Consider the following 17,515-nt stretch of genomic DNA (forward strand, 5'->3'; position numbering starts at 1 on the left):
TTTTTTTTTTTTTTTAATACAGTTTGTTATGAATGAGTGACTATTATACGGTATTATATAATGATTCTAATCTGTCTAATTCTTATCTATCTATCGTTCTATCCTGCTATCCATCTATGTATCTGTCTGTCTGTCTATCTATCTATCTATTGTTATACTGTTCTATCTACCGTTCTGTCTGGCGTTTTGTTTGTTATTGTTCCATCAATTTATCAGTCATTCTATTGTTATGTTTATATTCTTTCTATCTATATGTCTGTCTCTAGTAAGAATAATTATTGATATTATTATTAATTGGAAAAAAAAATTATGTTACTGTACTGGAAAATAAATAAATAATTTCACTTCATTTAAAAATTCACTTGAATTTGAGTCGTAGTTATTTCAAATAATCAATATTATATTAAATAATTGTGATAGACTTACAGTATTGAAGACTTTTCTGTAACCTGTTTATTATACAATTTGAAACCTGTTAGTACAGTTAGAAAATATTCTTGTCAGTTCCCAAACACTGACCGTGTACATGTAGCCCATATTTGTTTGTGGATCTTGGGGGAGAAAAAAAGAAAGATAATCAACAAGAAACATGAAATACGTGTTGCTACAGAGAGAAAAAGAAAGGCACTGCAGGCAGCAGCCATGAGAGATCAGAGGAAAGCAAGGCTTTGGCTGTGGTTGAAAAAGCGTCTGCTCTCAGTCTTATCTCATCATTCTCTATGGCTACAGAGAGAAAAAGAAAGGCACTGCAGGCAGCAGCCATGAGAGATCAGAGGAAAGGTTTTGGCTTTGGCTGTGGTTGAAAAAGCGTCTGCTCTCAGTCTTATCTCATCATTCTCTATGGTCTAGCTGGGCCGCCAATGGCAGTACATGGGTGTTAAAACCCCCTCTTACTGTGGGCAAATATTCCTGTAGAATATATTGAATCAAATGCACTTCAGTATCACATCCAGGCTTGTAAGGTATACCCAGACCAATACTAAAGAGCTTAGCTTAGACCAGATAAACAATTAAACCAGCGAGTAACAGCAAAGCCCCTAAAGCTGAGTGAGTGAAAATGATAGACGGGGAGGTTTGATTTGATCTGTGATGTTGTATAATGACACTAAGGACCAGGTATTGTGCGTGTACGTGAGTGTATGTAGGAATTTATCTACACAGCGGCACATATACAGTGTGTGTCCGCCAGATAACAGCTGCAGCAGCAGGCACCCGGTGTTGTATGAATTATGGGCTGAGTGGCTGAACAAAATGTCCTGAACCTGCATTGAGGAGCCTTGTGAAGGGTTTTTGAACCCCTCACACACACTTGCACCCTGTCCCAAGTTATTAAAGGCATATTGAGAGGTCGTCATCTTTACGTAACCACATACAACTCTTCTGCCAGGCCGTGAAGCTCTCTCTCATCAGACAGCAGAGTTTTTTGTTTTTTTTTACGAATGGCTGTGAAATAATGTCTGCCTCCTTGCTTGAATATACTGCTTAGAAAAATGAAGTTGCCACACTGCAAAAATCTTTTTCTTTTAATCAGCTTTTTGGCATTTTTGTGCAAGTAAAAATATCTAGTACTTGAAACAAGATTCATTTAGTCAAGTCACCTTTATTTATATAGCGCTTTATACAGTACAGATTGTGTCAAATCTGCTTTACAGTGTCAAACAGGAAAATAGTTTGTCAATATTGCAAGAGGACAATAACAAAGTCAATTTTTCAGTTAAAGTCAGTTCATTGATGATTCAGTGATGTCATCATCAAGTTAAGCTCTCTCTCTCTCTCTCTCTATATATATAGTGAATATTATATTATATAAATATTTACTGATTATTATTATTAATAAATAAAATAAGAAATATTTCTTTATGTAGTAATATTAATCATAATCATAATATTTGTTCATAATAATTTCTTTATAGAATTATTTCATTTATTACTAAATAAAAAATAAGTAATATTACTATTGAGATATTTCACCGTAAAATAAAAACGAGTATTTAAAAATTACTACTACTACTACTAATACTACAACTGTAACATTACAGTACTCATATTTATGGCAATCTTTTTCAAACATTAAACCATCTATCTTTTACTTAGGCAGAAAACCAATGTTATGTCTGTCTAAAAACTCTTTTATATGAGTATGAGCTGCTTGCGTGTAAAAGAACACAGTGCCGCGCTTTACTATGAAACACGTAGTGCATATATTTATTAAATTAAATCACAGCCATCACAATTTGGTATTCGCACTAAGACATAACATGATTTCGGTTTTATTTTTATTCATCATACAGCTCTAGTTTGATAATTTCCTTAGTCTGCAGAAATGTGAAGCAGTGTGCGCAATTTACGATGACAAATAGCGACGTCGAGTTTTGTAGCACAACACCTCTACTTTTTGGAAAAGTAGCTTAAGGCTAAAGCATAAAAAGACAAATGGGACATCATATGGTCTTGTGGACTTCACATATACACACAAGTAAAGACCACAAGACTGCAAGTCATACATTGTGCCATGTGGAACAGAACCCATGTTTACTGGAAATGCTAATCTGGCAATTTTATAGCTATTTAACGACTTTCATCTGTGAACGTGACTAACCAAACAGAATATCATGTTGAGATGTGTTTCAGATACATGTATGATAGAGAGCAGAGAATCTGCTGTAGTTTTTTAAGAGCCCAACACAACGTTAGCATTAGCAATTCTGCCCGAATTGTTTGTTAATCAACCTGCATGCTAATTCATTTGTGTGTGTGTGTGTGTATATATATATATATATATTTTTTTTTTTGTCAAACACATGTCAGTGTTCATACCTCGCCTGGCAGTGGCACAAACCATATCCTCACCTGCAGGAGGCCCCTATGACTCTTCTATAGGCCTCCAGAGATTTCCCTCAGAGGAGGTATGTCCCTGGCAGCACACGGTGAAGCTGCAGCGAGGGAACTTCAGAGTCAAAATGCCAGACTGAGTGTTTGACTCCTTTCAGCCCCTCACAGACGTTTTTAATGGAGTGCACTCTCTACCCTTCACCCAGCCACAGCAGATGGAGTCGGCTGTTATGCTGCTCCTCTGTCTCGCCACCTCTCTTTTTCTCTTTTCTCCTTCCTTTTTTCCCTCCCACTTTTTGTGCTTTATATCCCAGCCTGTGCTGAGGAGAGACCATTATATAATATTAGTCCTTTCAAACAAGGTTTTATCTGAGAAATGGCTCTATATTATGAAAAACTGACTTTACTCTTTTGAAATAAAGGAGTTTGATGTAGACAAATTGTAACTTTCAGAACTCAAAGCTTCAGAAAGTGTGGAAAGACATTTTCTTAAAAAAATAAAATAAATAAATAAATAAAATAAAAACCGCTTTCTCAGAGATCGTCATAATTGGGAGCTCATTAACATATGACTGCCCACATTTACATTAAAACACCTGTTCAGTTTTTAGCTTTTTGCATCCTATTGAACAACAATGTGAACTGTTACTAAACCAAGGTTAGTCAATCAAAGCAAAGCATGTTATTAGCAAGTCTTTAAGGTACAGTAGCAAAAACAACCACAATGTGATACTGAGCAAGTAAAAACAAAGAAAAAATAAAAATAAAAGCTTAATCTGACTTTTTGTAGTACTCTGCTGCAAAATGCGAAAGGACATTTTGTCAAATGCTTTGTTTCCATTTCTGTGGCGCAGTGTTGTCATTTAATTACTACTCTTTTTTTGATTTAAATAAAGCTGAAATTAAATAAATTAAAATATAAATATTAGTATAATATAAATATAAAATAGAAATATTAATATAAATATTAATTTAAAAAAACTTAAACTTAATTTGAACTGTTGCCATTGCAACTAACTGAAATAAAATTAAAATAAATGTTTATTGAAAAAAGATAAAATATAAATAAAAAATAAAATAAAGTACAAATATTTTATTAAAAAACAAACAAACAAAAAAACTTAAAAACAGTTTAAGAATTAGAAATGTTACTCTTACAACTATTTGAAATAAAATATAAATACTAGATGAAAAACTTAAACATAAATGAAAACTAGAAATGTTTCCTTGGCAACTAACTAAAAAAATTTCAAGTACCACAATAACTAAAAATGAAAATAAAGCTAAATATAAATATTGACAAATAAACTAACGAAATAAAAACACAAAACAAAATTGCTAAAAATTTAACTTAAAACATTGAAGAAAAAAAACTGAAAATATAAAAATAAAACCTACTCCAAAATATTAAGAAATGCTATAATGGGTATATAAATACAAAAATAATGCTACAGCGGTGTGAATGTTGTGTCAAACAGCCGTTTTGCATTTAGAAGCTTGTCGCATCAATCTTGGTTAGGACATGTAAGGTTTAGAAAATTGTGAAAGAAAATGAATATGAATATGAAAGAAAAAATAGGACTTTTTTGTGCGAACTACCTTATGTGGATTTCAGGGGAGAAATAGCATATTTTACACTTTTTTGGCATTTTACGTTTGTAGCCGGTCTAATAGGGCAGTACTAGTGTAAGAGTGTGTGGGTGTGTGTGTGTGTGTGTGTTTGTGTGTAAGAAAGGGGGGCGTAATGGTAAAAAAAGAACCCCAGCAGGAGCGGATCGGCAAGGTCACCTCTGCTGAAGCCAGGCTAGACCGGGCCGGGCAGATCGAAGGCACGGTGAAGGGACTGCAGTAATACAGGCCCAGTCTCTCAGGAATGCTTCAAGAGATTCTCCTGCCATACCTGAGGCGGCCGCTCATTTATCTGGAATGTGCTGCTCCGAACTGCTAACGACCAGCTCAAATTGGACTATTTTTTTCCTATTTGTCAGGCAGCCAGCTGCACTGGCTCCAGCGCGTATCTGAGCGGACGGAAAAGGCATAGGACAAAGAAAGTTTGCAGCTCGTTTTTCTTGCCTCCTTTCCACTCGGTCTCTCTCTTTCTTTCAGAAGCCATCCGTTCATCCATCTGCCGGTTGTCAGTGTGTTCTTGTCATATATCAGTCATAAGTGTTCGGCCCGGGTTTCAGAGGTGACTAGGGTTTGTGGCGTCATTCACAGAGACATTTATAGAGGAGGGGCTTCTAATCAGGAGCTGTAATCTGGTTTGTGTTTGATGATATAAATCTGTAGATGTGGTTTGTTTCAAAGACCCGTTTGAAATGTGACATTCAGAATGCTGATGCATCACGGACACGTCAGTTTGTGTGTGAACAGATTCAAAACTATATAAAATTATATCTAGATTTATCTATACATGGACACATTTATATTTCATGTATCTGTTAACTTGAAATAAATTTGATAGATAATCAACTGTTCTTTGTATATTGAATAGTAAAAAAAGTACAATATCAATAATTGTCAAATATAAATGTATACTCTTATATTTATACTTTTATATGTAAAATATAAACTGTCATAAAGAAAAAAATAAGTAATTTATTTATATTTATATATTATAAATTATTTGTGAAACAGATATTTGTGGCCTAATAAAAACACGTTAAGTTAGTCATTTGAGTCATTTTTCATTTGAGTCGTTTGTTAATGAAATTCGAACTAAATTAATTGGTTATGCAAGCGCACGTATTTCCATGTCTCAGTTTTAATTTTATTTCCAGAGTTTCAGCCGTCTAACCACAGACAAACTCTGACCAACTCAAATATTTACCATTCTGTACCGTCTCAAGGAACACATAATTAATTTGAGCAGAGTGCGTTTTAACACTTAATTATTTAACTTTTCGTCCCGCCCTCCCTTTCGTCCTTCTGACCAGATGTTACCGTCTAGACCAGCCTTCGTCCTTTTGCCTTTCCTTTAGTTAAAAAAAGTTTTTTTCATCTTGTCTTGTCTTTTATAGTTTTTTGTTTGTTTGTTTGTTTTTCTTTTTTGTTTTGTTGTTTCTTTTTGTTTTGCTTTAAAAAATGTCTTTGTCTTTTTTTGTTTGGTTTGGTTTTGCATTGCTTTTTATGCTTTTGTTTTACTTTTTGTGTTTTGTTTTGTCTTTGTTTTTCTTTTTGTTTTGCATTGTTTGGCTTTTTTGTTTTGCATTGTTTTGTTTTACTTGTTTTGCTTGTGTGTGTGTGTGTTTTGCTTTGACAGGGTAATTAACTTAGCAATTAACCGATAGCTTTCTGTTTTCTTTTGCAGAAATGACTTTCCTTCTACTTTTCCAGGAACAAAACTATGAAAAACTAAAGTGACGGATGTTAGTTCACTGGCATTTTTTTCCTTCTCATGCTAGCTTGTTCCTTTCTTTTTCCCGAAACGTATTGTAAGGACAACTAATTAGACACCTGCAGCTGTGTTGTGTGTTCAGTCGGTTTATACCTGTACGAGTGCTTTTGTCTGTGTGACGCCGCATACTAGTTTAAATTTCCTACTACTTCATCTGTTGAAAACCACAGTGTTTAAACTTCTCTTAACAAGAGAGCAAAGCACAGCATGCAAGACTGCTGAAACCAGTGTTCGGCGGTGAAGACGGCCCATTGTCTTAACGTAATACTGATGCAGCAGCAAATTGTCTGTGTAGACTCGACTTGTCTTGGTTTGTTTGGATGATGTAACCTTTTTGCAATCAGGCCTTCGGCAGCTTTCTACTGTTTCATGTGTCCTGTAATGCTGTACGTTTGAATTTCTTTGAAATCATCGCACAATCTGCATACTTAAAGTTGACTGTCACTTCAGGCTTGGTGAAGTTCATAATTGGCTGTATTATTTTGCATGATGTCTTGTTGGGACAGTTCAGCTAATTAAAGAGAGGAACCTTATATTGCAGAGTCTGTTCCTAAACCCAGTGCGGTGCCTACATAGACATCATTAGGTAAGGCTTCATAGGTGCACACCCAATACAAAGACTTTCCGAATGGTAGACAGAATAATTATGCAACCTTCTAAATTCTAAGGAAGCTTATGTATCTTTTACAGGCATTCCCATAATACATTACAATGGATTTAAATGGACAAGAGAAACGTCTCGGTTACGTATGTAACCCTCGTTCCCTGAAGGAGGGAACGGAGACGTCACGTCGGATGACCGATGAATTGGGATCTCGCTTAGAGAGACCAATCCACTTCGAGTGTAAACTAAACGAGCCAATGCACATTGGCATGCGATTATTGCATCCAGCTGCTGCTGATCACAGCGTGAGTATAAGTAGGCAGCAGATGCAGCGCATATTCAGGTTTTCGCTGAGGAGCCGAGCCGGTGACCCGGCCGCTCAGCGGTGGTACAGGAGAACGAGGTAATACGTAACCGAGACGTTCCCTTTCAGTCGGTCACTCTCGACGTCACGTCGGATGACCGACGAATTGGGGATCCTACCAAAGGGCCACAGCTACTGCCCCTTCCAGTGTCCTGTGGAAGCCACCTGCGCCCCTACTTTTTGACGTAGGCCAGGGCTTGCACAAGAGGACCAACTACTGCTGCTATGGCACTACCCAATGAGTAAGACTGGATAACACTGGGAAAATCGGTCATCCGACGTGACGTCGAGAGTGACCGACTGAAAGGGAATGTTCATTATAAATGTAATCCATTCGGTTCTAATAAGTGTCTATAAATAATAGAAAAAAAATTCCAACATTTGTGTTATGTATATATAATTTTAAGGCTGTCAAAATCAAATTATATTAATAATTTATTCATGAAAAAATTTGTAAAAAAATTTTATATTTAGATTTTATAATTCTAATTTGTATTAATAATTTATTGCTTTTTAATAAAATGTATTTAAAATATTTGCTTTCTTTATCTAAAAATTCTGACTTTTTGCTTGCAATTGCGAGTTTATAGCTTGAAATTCTGACTTTTAATTCTCAGAATTGCATGTTTATATCTTACAATTCTGATTTTATAAAGCGCAACTGTGACGTTATATCGTGCAATTCTGACTTTATAACTCACAGTTGTGAGTTTATATCTCACAATTCTGTGTGATTTAATGTAAACTTGCAATTGTGAGAAAAAAAATTAGTGGTGGAAATGGGCGTACATAGCTTTCTAAATACTGGTTGCAGTTATCACAGTAATAGGTAGTTTTGTTAAATACTAAATAGTTTTATACTTCTAGGTTGACAGTGTATCTACCCCCCATTATTTTGTATATAATAATTTTAGTATACTGACAATATAAAAACTAATTATTTAATTTAAAAGAAAATGTCACTGTAATTTCACACTCACTTTTTTAAACAGAGTATAAATGGGTCTTTATAGATGAAAATATTATGAAGTTTAGTATGGTGATAATTATATTTGGGGGTCCTTGCCATCAAAATTTATTACAATATTGCTTCTTTAGCTTAAGAACATGCTAGCTCCAAATTACTGAAATCACAACAATTATTAAGTCAGTTGAGCATATTCAGTAGAGTCAAAATGTTATATTTTGATTATATTATATAATTTTTATATAATTTTATTTATGTAAGAATTCAAACAGTGTAATTGATAGCTGCTCCCCATAATAAGTTACATTAAGTACACATAGTTCATTATTATTACAGTTCTTGCATAAAGCATTGTCATAACACAGATTACTTGCAGAACATGTTACTGCATCAAAAATAAAATTATGCTGCCCTGAGCTTCCATCATAAATGAACTGTTGGCTAAACTCCCTTGAAACACCCGCTTCACTTATAACCAGCATAAAGCATGAATTCCTATTGATTTAAGGTGACAGTTTTCTTAACAAGCGCACTGTCAGGTATCTCCATGTGCAAAGTGAGCAGCCCGATCCCTCAGTGGGGGGAAAAAAAGAAAGATTTACCCTCTACCTTCTGATGTAGAGGCTAGTCGTACTGACAAGGTGTGAAAAGAGTCATGATCGTCTATTTTCTAGCTTTCAGATCGTGCTTTGATGGCCCGTCAGAGCTTTTAAAACGACTCACTGAGAGAATCGCGACTACATTATAATACAGACGTGGCACATGTCCTGATAGACAGTGGTACTCTTTGAAATATCGGCCTATTTCTGCTCCGTCCAGTCCGACTGAAAGATGATTTTATAAGATGTCTGAGGTGTGTCACAGTATTAGCACTTAATATGGTTTAATCTCTTAAGTGACAGCGTTGTTGTTTATGCATGCGTGTCTCATCTCGTTCTGTCTCCATCTGTCTTTCCGCATCTCTTTGTGTCTCCTTACGTCTCCCAGCATCTTTTCTCTTCTCCTTTGTTTATTTGTTGTTGCTGAGTTGAGGTGTGACAGGATGGCCTGCGCTGCCTCTATCTCTCCTATAACAGGAAGTGACACGTGGTGGGACGGTGTGACACACGGAAATCAAAGTTGATGTCTGATGACAATATAGAGACACTCAACATACCTGTGTGTGTGTCAGTTAGGGTATATTAATGGACAGACTGCTGTGATTATTGTGTATTGGTTGTTCACTCAATGTGATTCTTTTACTATTCTAAGTAAGTGGACTAACAATATGTTTACAATAACAGGCGAAAAATCCCATAGACATGCTTTTAAGGAGGGACCCGAGTGAACTTTGAGACTGGGAGGACTTTATGGTTTGTTAGCAACCATAAAAAAACCACCCAGAACACCCTATCAACCACGTAGCAACATCCTATCAACGTCTCAGAACACCCTAACAGCCACATAGCAACATTCTAGCAACCTCCTAGAACACTCGATCAACCACAAAACAACATTCTAGCAACCTCTCAGAACACCCTATCAACCACATAGCAATATCCTTGCAACCACTTAGTACATCTTATGAACCGCATAGCAACATCCTAGCAACCACAGAGCAACATGCTAACACCCACTTGGAACACCTTAACTTGCAAACACCAACTTGGAGCACCTATAGCAACCACACAGAACATTATAGCAACCATGTAGCTACTGAAACCACTCAGAACACCCTAGCAACCATATAGAAAACCCTTAGCAACCACATAGCAACTTGTTAACACCCATCTGAAACACCTTAGCCACCCAATAGCAACCACACAGCTGCTGAAACCACTCAGAACACCCTAGCAACCACACAGCAACATGCTAACAACCACCTAGAAAACCCTTGCAACCACATAGCTACTTGTGAACACCTATTTGGAACACCGTAACAACCCAATGGCAACAATACAGAACATTCTATCAACCTCACAGCTGCTGACAACAATTCAGAACAGCTTAACAACCCCATAGCAACATCCTGGCAACCACACAGCTAAATGCACACACAGACACTCAGAACATTGTATCAACTGCATAACATCTTAGCACCTACCTGAACACCCTAGCAACTATACAGCAACATGCTAAAAACCACTTGGAACACCTTAGCAACTCCATATAACCATACAGTACATTCTATCAACTGCAAAGCTGTTGACAACCATTCAGAACACCTTAACAACCCCTTAGCAATGTCCTGGCAACCACCCAGAACACCCTAGCCAAACACACAGCAACATGCTAATGGGCCTCAGAACACCTAGGCAACTGCATAGCAAGCAACATCTTAGCAACCACCTAGAACACCCTAGCAATCCCATAACAACTTGTTACCATCCACTTGGAACACCTTAACAACCCCACAGCAACCACCCAGCAACATGCTAACGACCACCTGGAAAACCCTAACAACCACACAGCAACATGCTAACAACCACCTAGAAAACCCTAGCAACACCTGCTTGGAACACCTTAGCAACCCCATTACAACCACACAGAATATTCTCTCAATAGCACAGCTGCTGACAACAATTCAGACCTTAACAACCCCATAGCAATGCCCTGGTAATCACACAGAACACCCTAGCAATCATACAGCCGCATGCTAACAGCAACCACAATAACAGCACCTTGGCAACCACCCAGGATCTAATATAGATACTGATATTTTACTTATAATACATGTATGTGTGTACACAGTGGTGAGATTTATAGTTTGCATTTCATATGTTATTCACAGATATGATTATGATTATTTGGTCTATCCAAAGTGCAAAATTATCATCTGCATCTCCAAAACTGCATTCAGTGTTTGTTGTTTTTTTCCATGAGAATACATTAATAGTTTGGGTGAAAAACGGGCAAGGTTTACATATTCTTTACGTGTTTACTACACACTCCTGTACAACAAGTGAAGCAGAAATTTAATTGTAACTAATTAGCTCCCAAGAGGATTAATTGGATCCGCTGTCTTTATTCCCCAGTTTACCTGGGATATGCAAATGCCTCTAGTGAGAGAGAGAGAGAGAGAGGGAGTGGTAATGCAAGTTTCGATGAAGCGAAGTTGAAATTAGTTCGTAACAAGCTTAATTTCTGTCGCTTCACCCTGTTCGCTCTCTCCCTCCTGTGCCTGCAGCACTGTGGAGCCTGTCTAATTGAAAGCGCTCATATCGGTGTCATCCGACGTTACCCTGGTTCAAGAGCCGGGTCACGGCAAGCTTTTGTTCTTCCATGAGCCAGATCTGAGCAACAACAGGTGTTAATGATAATGACACACTCAGCTGCTCTGAACCGCACTGAATTTAAGTGTTCGGAACGGGAAGCCGTGTTCCTCTGAGAGAGGTTTTGGTTTCTAAAAAGGACAGTTGTTCATTCTGATGATCTCACATGAGAGACGAAGGGGCAAGAACAACACCGTCGGCTCCAACACCCTACCACCATCTGTCCACCTTGACTTTGAGACAAACTAACTTATCTGGGATAAGACCTTCTCTCGTCGACATTCCGGCTCAAGTTCAACCCTGTTTGTCCCGTATTAGGATTTGGCCGCTGGTATATTGTTCATTCTCTCCTTGACAAATGGGCCAGGCGGGGTGAAGGGTTAAAACAACTATTTTACAGCCAAAACAGGATATTGGGTCTCGCTGAGATAGTACAGCTAGGATACGCAAATAGAAAGGGTGGGGAGTGAGAGGATGTGGGGCTTTGCATAACTCTATTTCCTGTTGTGTTTCTATAGCAACCAACAGTATTAAAAATCACAATTCCATTGGCTATGTACACAATGCAGGTATGGTTGTCACTCCTCTTTTAAGTGTTTCCTTCTCAAGTCAAGTCAAGTCAAGTCAAGTCTGCTTTATTGTCAATTCTTCCACATGTACAGCACATACACACAGAGAATTGAAATTGCGTTACTCTCAGACCCTTGGTGCATACAGATAACACTAACAGTAGAACATAAATACAGATATACAGATTAAATATAAAATACAACTATACAAATATACAAATAAGGTAAAATGTAAAAAAAATATATAAAGCAGCACAAGGCACATGGCAGATAGCAGATAGAGTGCAAACCAGTGAAGTAAACAACAGTGCAGATATAATGATTGTAGTGCAAAGAGCTTATTCAGACTGATTAAAGTGACAGTGTGTGTGTGTATTTGGGAGGGGGGAGTGGGAGAGTCCGTCAGAGGGTCAGAGTTCAGTGGTGCGTGGGGCAAAAGAGGGGAGGGGGGGCAAGGTCGGGAGGGAGTTCAGCTTCCTGACAGCCTGATGGATGAAGCTGTCCTTCAGTCTGCTGGTCCTGGCCTGGAGACCACAGTCTCCTCCCTGATGGCAGCAGACTAAAGAAGCTGTTGGATGTGTTGCTGCCGACCCGAACTGCCTGAGGTCTTCCAGTCAGAAAGTCCAACAGCCAGTTGCACAGCGAAGTGTTGAGCCTTCTGTTCTGTACACACAGAATTTGGTTGTTGTAAAACCAAATTCACTTCCATTCTGGTAGTGACAGTGCGTACAGAACCAAATCGAAATAGTTGCGAACTATTGAACTGGCATCTCTTTTGGACACTCTTCTAAAACCGAATGCACTCCAGTTCAGGTTGTGAATGTGTGTACAGAAGCAAATCGAACTAGTTGCGAACTATTGAACTGGCATCTCTTTTGGACACTCTTCTAAAACCGAATGCACTCCAGTTCAGGTTGTGAATGTGTATACAGAAGCAAATCGAACTAGTTGCGAACTATTGAACTGGCATCTCTTTTGGACACTCTTCTAAAACCGAATGCACTCCAATTCAGGTTGTGAATGTGTGTACAGACCCAAATCGTAGTAGTTGCAAACTGTTGAACTAGCGTCTCTTTTGAACCCTGTTCTAAAACCAAATTCACTCTAATTCACATTGTAACAGCTGCATAGTTTGGAGAGAACCAAATCGGATTAGTTGTGAACTATCAAACTAGCATCTCTTTTGGATACTGCTACCTTGTCTGAAGTGCAAGTGTGTATGTTCAATCATAATATAGCACTTCTGTTGACTGTAGTTTAGTAATAAATGGCCAAACATTAATGTGTCTTTTGTTGCTATTTTTTTAATTAAAAATGTATCAAGCCAAATGATTGGCTACTGATGGCATCTACATTTCTGATTTACAGCCACGATATGCTAAAATTGTAAATTTCATCAGATTACCTTGTTTTGTAGACAAACAGAACAATCATTTGGGGGATTTGCTCCTGTATTTAAGTACGGTTGTCACTCCTTAAAAATGGTTGTACTCCTTTTGGGTCTGTTCTGTACACACAGAATTTGGTTGTTGTAAAACCAAATTCACTTCCATTCTGGTAGTGACAGTGCGTACAGAACCAAATCGAAATAGTTGCGAACTATTGAACTGGCATCTCTTTTGGACACTCTTCTATAACCGAATGCACTCCAGTTCAGGTTGTGAATGTGTGTACAGAAGCAAATCGAACTAGTTGCGAACTATTGAACTGGCATCTCTTTTGGACACTCTTCTAAAACCGAATGCACTCCAGTTCAGGTTGTGAATGTGTATACAGAAGCAAATCGAACTAGTTGCGAACTATTGAACTGGCATCTCTTTTGGACACTCTTCTAAAACCGAATGCACTCCAATTCAGGTTGTGAATGTGTGTACAGACCCAAATCGTAGTAGTTGCAAACTGTTGAACTAGCGTCTCTTTTGAACCCTGTTCTAAAACCAAATTCACTCTAATTCACATTGTAACAGCTGCATAGTTTGGAGAGAACCAAATCGGATTAGTTGTGAACTATCAAACTAGCATCTCTTTTGGATACTGCTACCTTGTCTGAAGTGCAAGTGTGTATGTTCAATCATAATATAGCACTTCTGTTGACTGTAGTTTAGTAATAAATGGCCAAACATTAATGTGTCTTTTGTTGCTATTTTTTTAATTAAAAATGTATCAAGCCAAATGATTGGCTACTGATGGCATCTACATTTCTGATTTACAGCCACGATATGCTAAAATTGTAAATTTCATCAGATTACCTTGTTTTGTAGACAAACAGAACAATCATTTGGGGGATTTGCTCCTGTATTTAAGTACGGTTGTCACTCCTTAAAAATGGTTGTACTCCTTTTGGGAAAAAAACTTTCTTTGGGATGTTTTTTGCACTAGAGAAACTTCTGATGGAGCGTTTTACTGATATGAATGCATTAGATGTGTTTTAAAGAGTTTGGAAAGTCAGAAGGATAATTTAGAGGATTTGCCCCTGTGGTTGTTAACTTGTTACTATATGGCAATTAAGAAGTAAACAGAGTTTTGAAGCTTGGTGGAAGAGCTTTTTGGGGTGCATTTGTGCTAGAGAAACTTTCACATGGAGAGTTTTACTGACAGGAATTTGTAAAATGTGTTTCGAGAGTTTGGAAAGAGTCTCAACAATAATTTAGGGGATTTGCTCCTGTATTTAAATATGGCTGCAATTTAGCATTTTTATTTTAGACTAGAGAAACTGTTGGACTGGGCATTTTACTGATAGGAATGCATAATGTGTTTTGAGAGTGTGGAAAGAGGAATCAGTTTGAATTAAAGCTGGAATACAGCAAATTAGAAATACCCGCCACGTTTACGTTTGAAAAGTTGTGGTGGGTGAAAGTTCTGTGTTAAATTACACCAAATGGAACATTGGGTTCAACAAGTAAGTTGTCGACTGGGTTATCTTTTTCTATTATTTGAACAATGGCAAACAGGGAGTGTTTGAAAATTGTTAGAAAATCCTCCTTAGTCAGTTCAGTTCAGTTCTCAATTTCGCGGGCCTTAATCATTAGCTGGTTTAAGTTTTGTTGAGGGATATGACCTCATAACCATGGGCAGACACTGTACAGACGCTTTCGTCTTGGAAAGAGGTCTATTTTTGGCGACAGTTTAACAAAAGTCCTCCTCGACGCTCTGCCTTGTCAGTGTTTGTAATCAGAGCACTGGAACGTAGAGCAAAAGAAACCGAGTGAAGGCTCAGCGGGGAAACTGTGAGCAAGGGAAACCGAGATGTGGAATGCCTGCATTTAGCAGCGGTTACATCACTGGACTTTTCCATTCTCCGCTCCACCGAAAACTGGGATGCATTTCTCGTCCAGACCAGCTCGCAGATGGAGCTTCTGCAAGCTTTCCTACTTCCTTTCCCGTCTGAGAGCTGCGTTTGTTTAAAACCAGATAACTGTTGCGTCTCGTTCTTATTCCTGACACTGTCATCTTTTGGCAACTCACGATTTATAAAGTCAAATCTGATTCCAAAGCAAATTTTGGTTCTTCTTTTTTATTATTATTATTATTATTATTATTATTTTCAATTATTGTTAAATTATTTTTTTTATATGTATGTACTTTATTTTATTTTTAAATGGGAGCCTGTTTCTGCCAAAAAATAAATAAATAATAAAAAAACATAATTGCGACTTTTTATCTCACAAGTCACTACAATTCTTGCAATTGTGAGTTAACATCTCGCAATTTTGATATTTAGATTTAGAATCTTTGTGGAATAAGATCTCAGAATTGGAAGAACCTCAAGTTTATATATCGCAAGGTTTATGTATTTTCTCGCAATTTTAAGTTTCTATCTCACAATTCTGACATTTTCCTCAGAATTGTGAAAAAAAAAATCTAAATAGAATTGTGAGATAAAAATTTGCAATTACCTTTTTTTATTTATTTTTTATTCCATGGCGGAAACGGACTTCCATAACCCTTTAGACATTATGACAGTAACGGCTCATTTAAACTATTTTAGCTGTTATGCTAGGCTCACATGTCATCGGTCACAAAACAAAATTTGTCACATTTTACATCATATTACCCTATGTAGACGTGTTACTCAACTAAAATGGCCAGCAAAACATTAAATTAGAGTTGTAAGTTGCAGAGCTGGATTGTCAGAGATGGGATGTGTTGTTAGGTGTTTGGCAGTGGGAGGAAGGAAGTAAAACTGCCAGAAAGGTGGCGGTTTGGAGTGAGATTAGACTGTCCTGCTGGACGCTGATAAGACGCCCAGTGTCCATGCATATCATACTCACTGACTCACTCGCTGAATTTACACGGAGAGATAGATGTGTCTGTCTAGGGATATTCCTTAAAGTAGTGGGAAAATAAATTACACAAGTATGGAGCAAGGTTTCCAAGTTAGCACCTACTCTTATATCTACATATTTAAAACTACTTTGCCCAGTCCACCTTATTTTGCAACATGGAAGTGAGCTATTTATGGGAATGCGTGAGACTTACGATTCATTAGATGCTGTAAGTAAATAACTAGAAGAATAACAAAGTGCAGTAGATGGTAAAACTATTTATGCTACAAACCAGTGTATTTATGATTATGATAATAAATTAAAAGAAGAAGCTGGAATGTCAAGCAGCATAACAGACTGTAATAAATAACTGGTAGCAAATAACACTGGAAGTCTTGTACATTTAAATTACAAATGACCGCTCTTACTAACATAAGGTGTCATGTACACTGAAAAAAAAAATGTGTTGAAAAGATTTAACCAGTAAATTTCACAAATAATTACAAAAAACCGCAAGACGACATTGAATTACATGTGAAATTTTGAAATAGAAATACTGAAATAGAATCTTCTTGTAAAACATACTCCAATAATATTTTTTTAAGTTTTATTTACAATTTGTTTTGTGTGTGTGTGTGTTTGAGGCAAATATAAAATCCTATAATAATAATGTTCTAGAATAAAAACAATGAACAATTTGATTTTATTACATTTCTATATGTAAAACAAATGACAATAATAACAGTAAACATTTGAGTTTATTTATTTATATTTGATTTCAATTATCTACTGTAAAATAATTTACATAATACTTCACAGATCACTACCATTCAGGCCTGTGTCTTACTATTATATTATATTTAATATAGATGGTATATCACACATATTATCATGATTTATTAGGGCTGGGTTTTGACACAAATTTCACGATTCGATTCGATTCTCATTCACAAGCTTGCGATTCGATTCGATTACCGATTCGATTCAATATTGATTATTTTGGATATATATCAGGTACAGTACATGCCAAATTTTCTCAAGGAAAAAAAGTCTCTCAACTAATGCTGTAAAATATATATGTGAGTCAGTTGCTACTACATTATAATATTGAATGTTAAAATTTACTGATTTGTGCTGTACAACGGCTTAGATTGCACTTAATGAAGTTTTTATAATTGGGTTACAATTCCTTCAGTTAGTTTTTTGGAAATATACACATTTAAATAGTGGCTGTCATAAAAACTTGGACGGATTTATTCAAACATA

At 36.9% G+C, this 17,515-nt stretch overlaps 1 protein-coding gene and 1 long non-coding RNA gene across 2 annotated transcripts in view; both read left to right on the top strand.

The window, feature by feature from the left end:
* Window positions 1-17,515, top strand: part of LOC107739084 (nuclear receptor ROR-alpha-like) — a 292,374-nt gene that overhangs the window by 82,172 nt on the left and 192,687 nt on the right. The gene's annotated exons all lie outside the window — the stretch shown is intronic.
* LOC107739085 (uncharacterized) overlaps window positions 1-17,515 on the top strand; it is a 28,773-nt gene that overhangs the window by 4,455 nt on the left and 6,803 nt on the right. Inside the window, exon 2 of the long non-coding RNA XR_001639966.1 lies at window positions 12,553-12,617. This is a non-coding gene — a long non-coding RNA (uncharacterized LOC107739085). The remainder of the gene's footprint in view (window positions 1-12,552; window positions 12,618-17,515) is intronic.

Source organism: Sinocyclocheilus rhinocerous, unplaced genomic scaffold (genome assembly GCF_001515625.1).
Source record: "Sinocyclocheilus rhinocerous isolate Xijiao unplaced genomic scaffold, SAMN03320098_v1.1 scaffold675, whole genome shotgun sequence".
NCBI lineage: Eukaryota > Metazoa > Chordata > Actinopteri > Cypriniformes > Cyprinidae > Sinocyclocheilus > Sinocyclocheilus rhinocerous.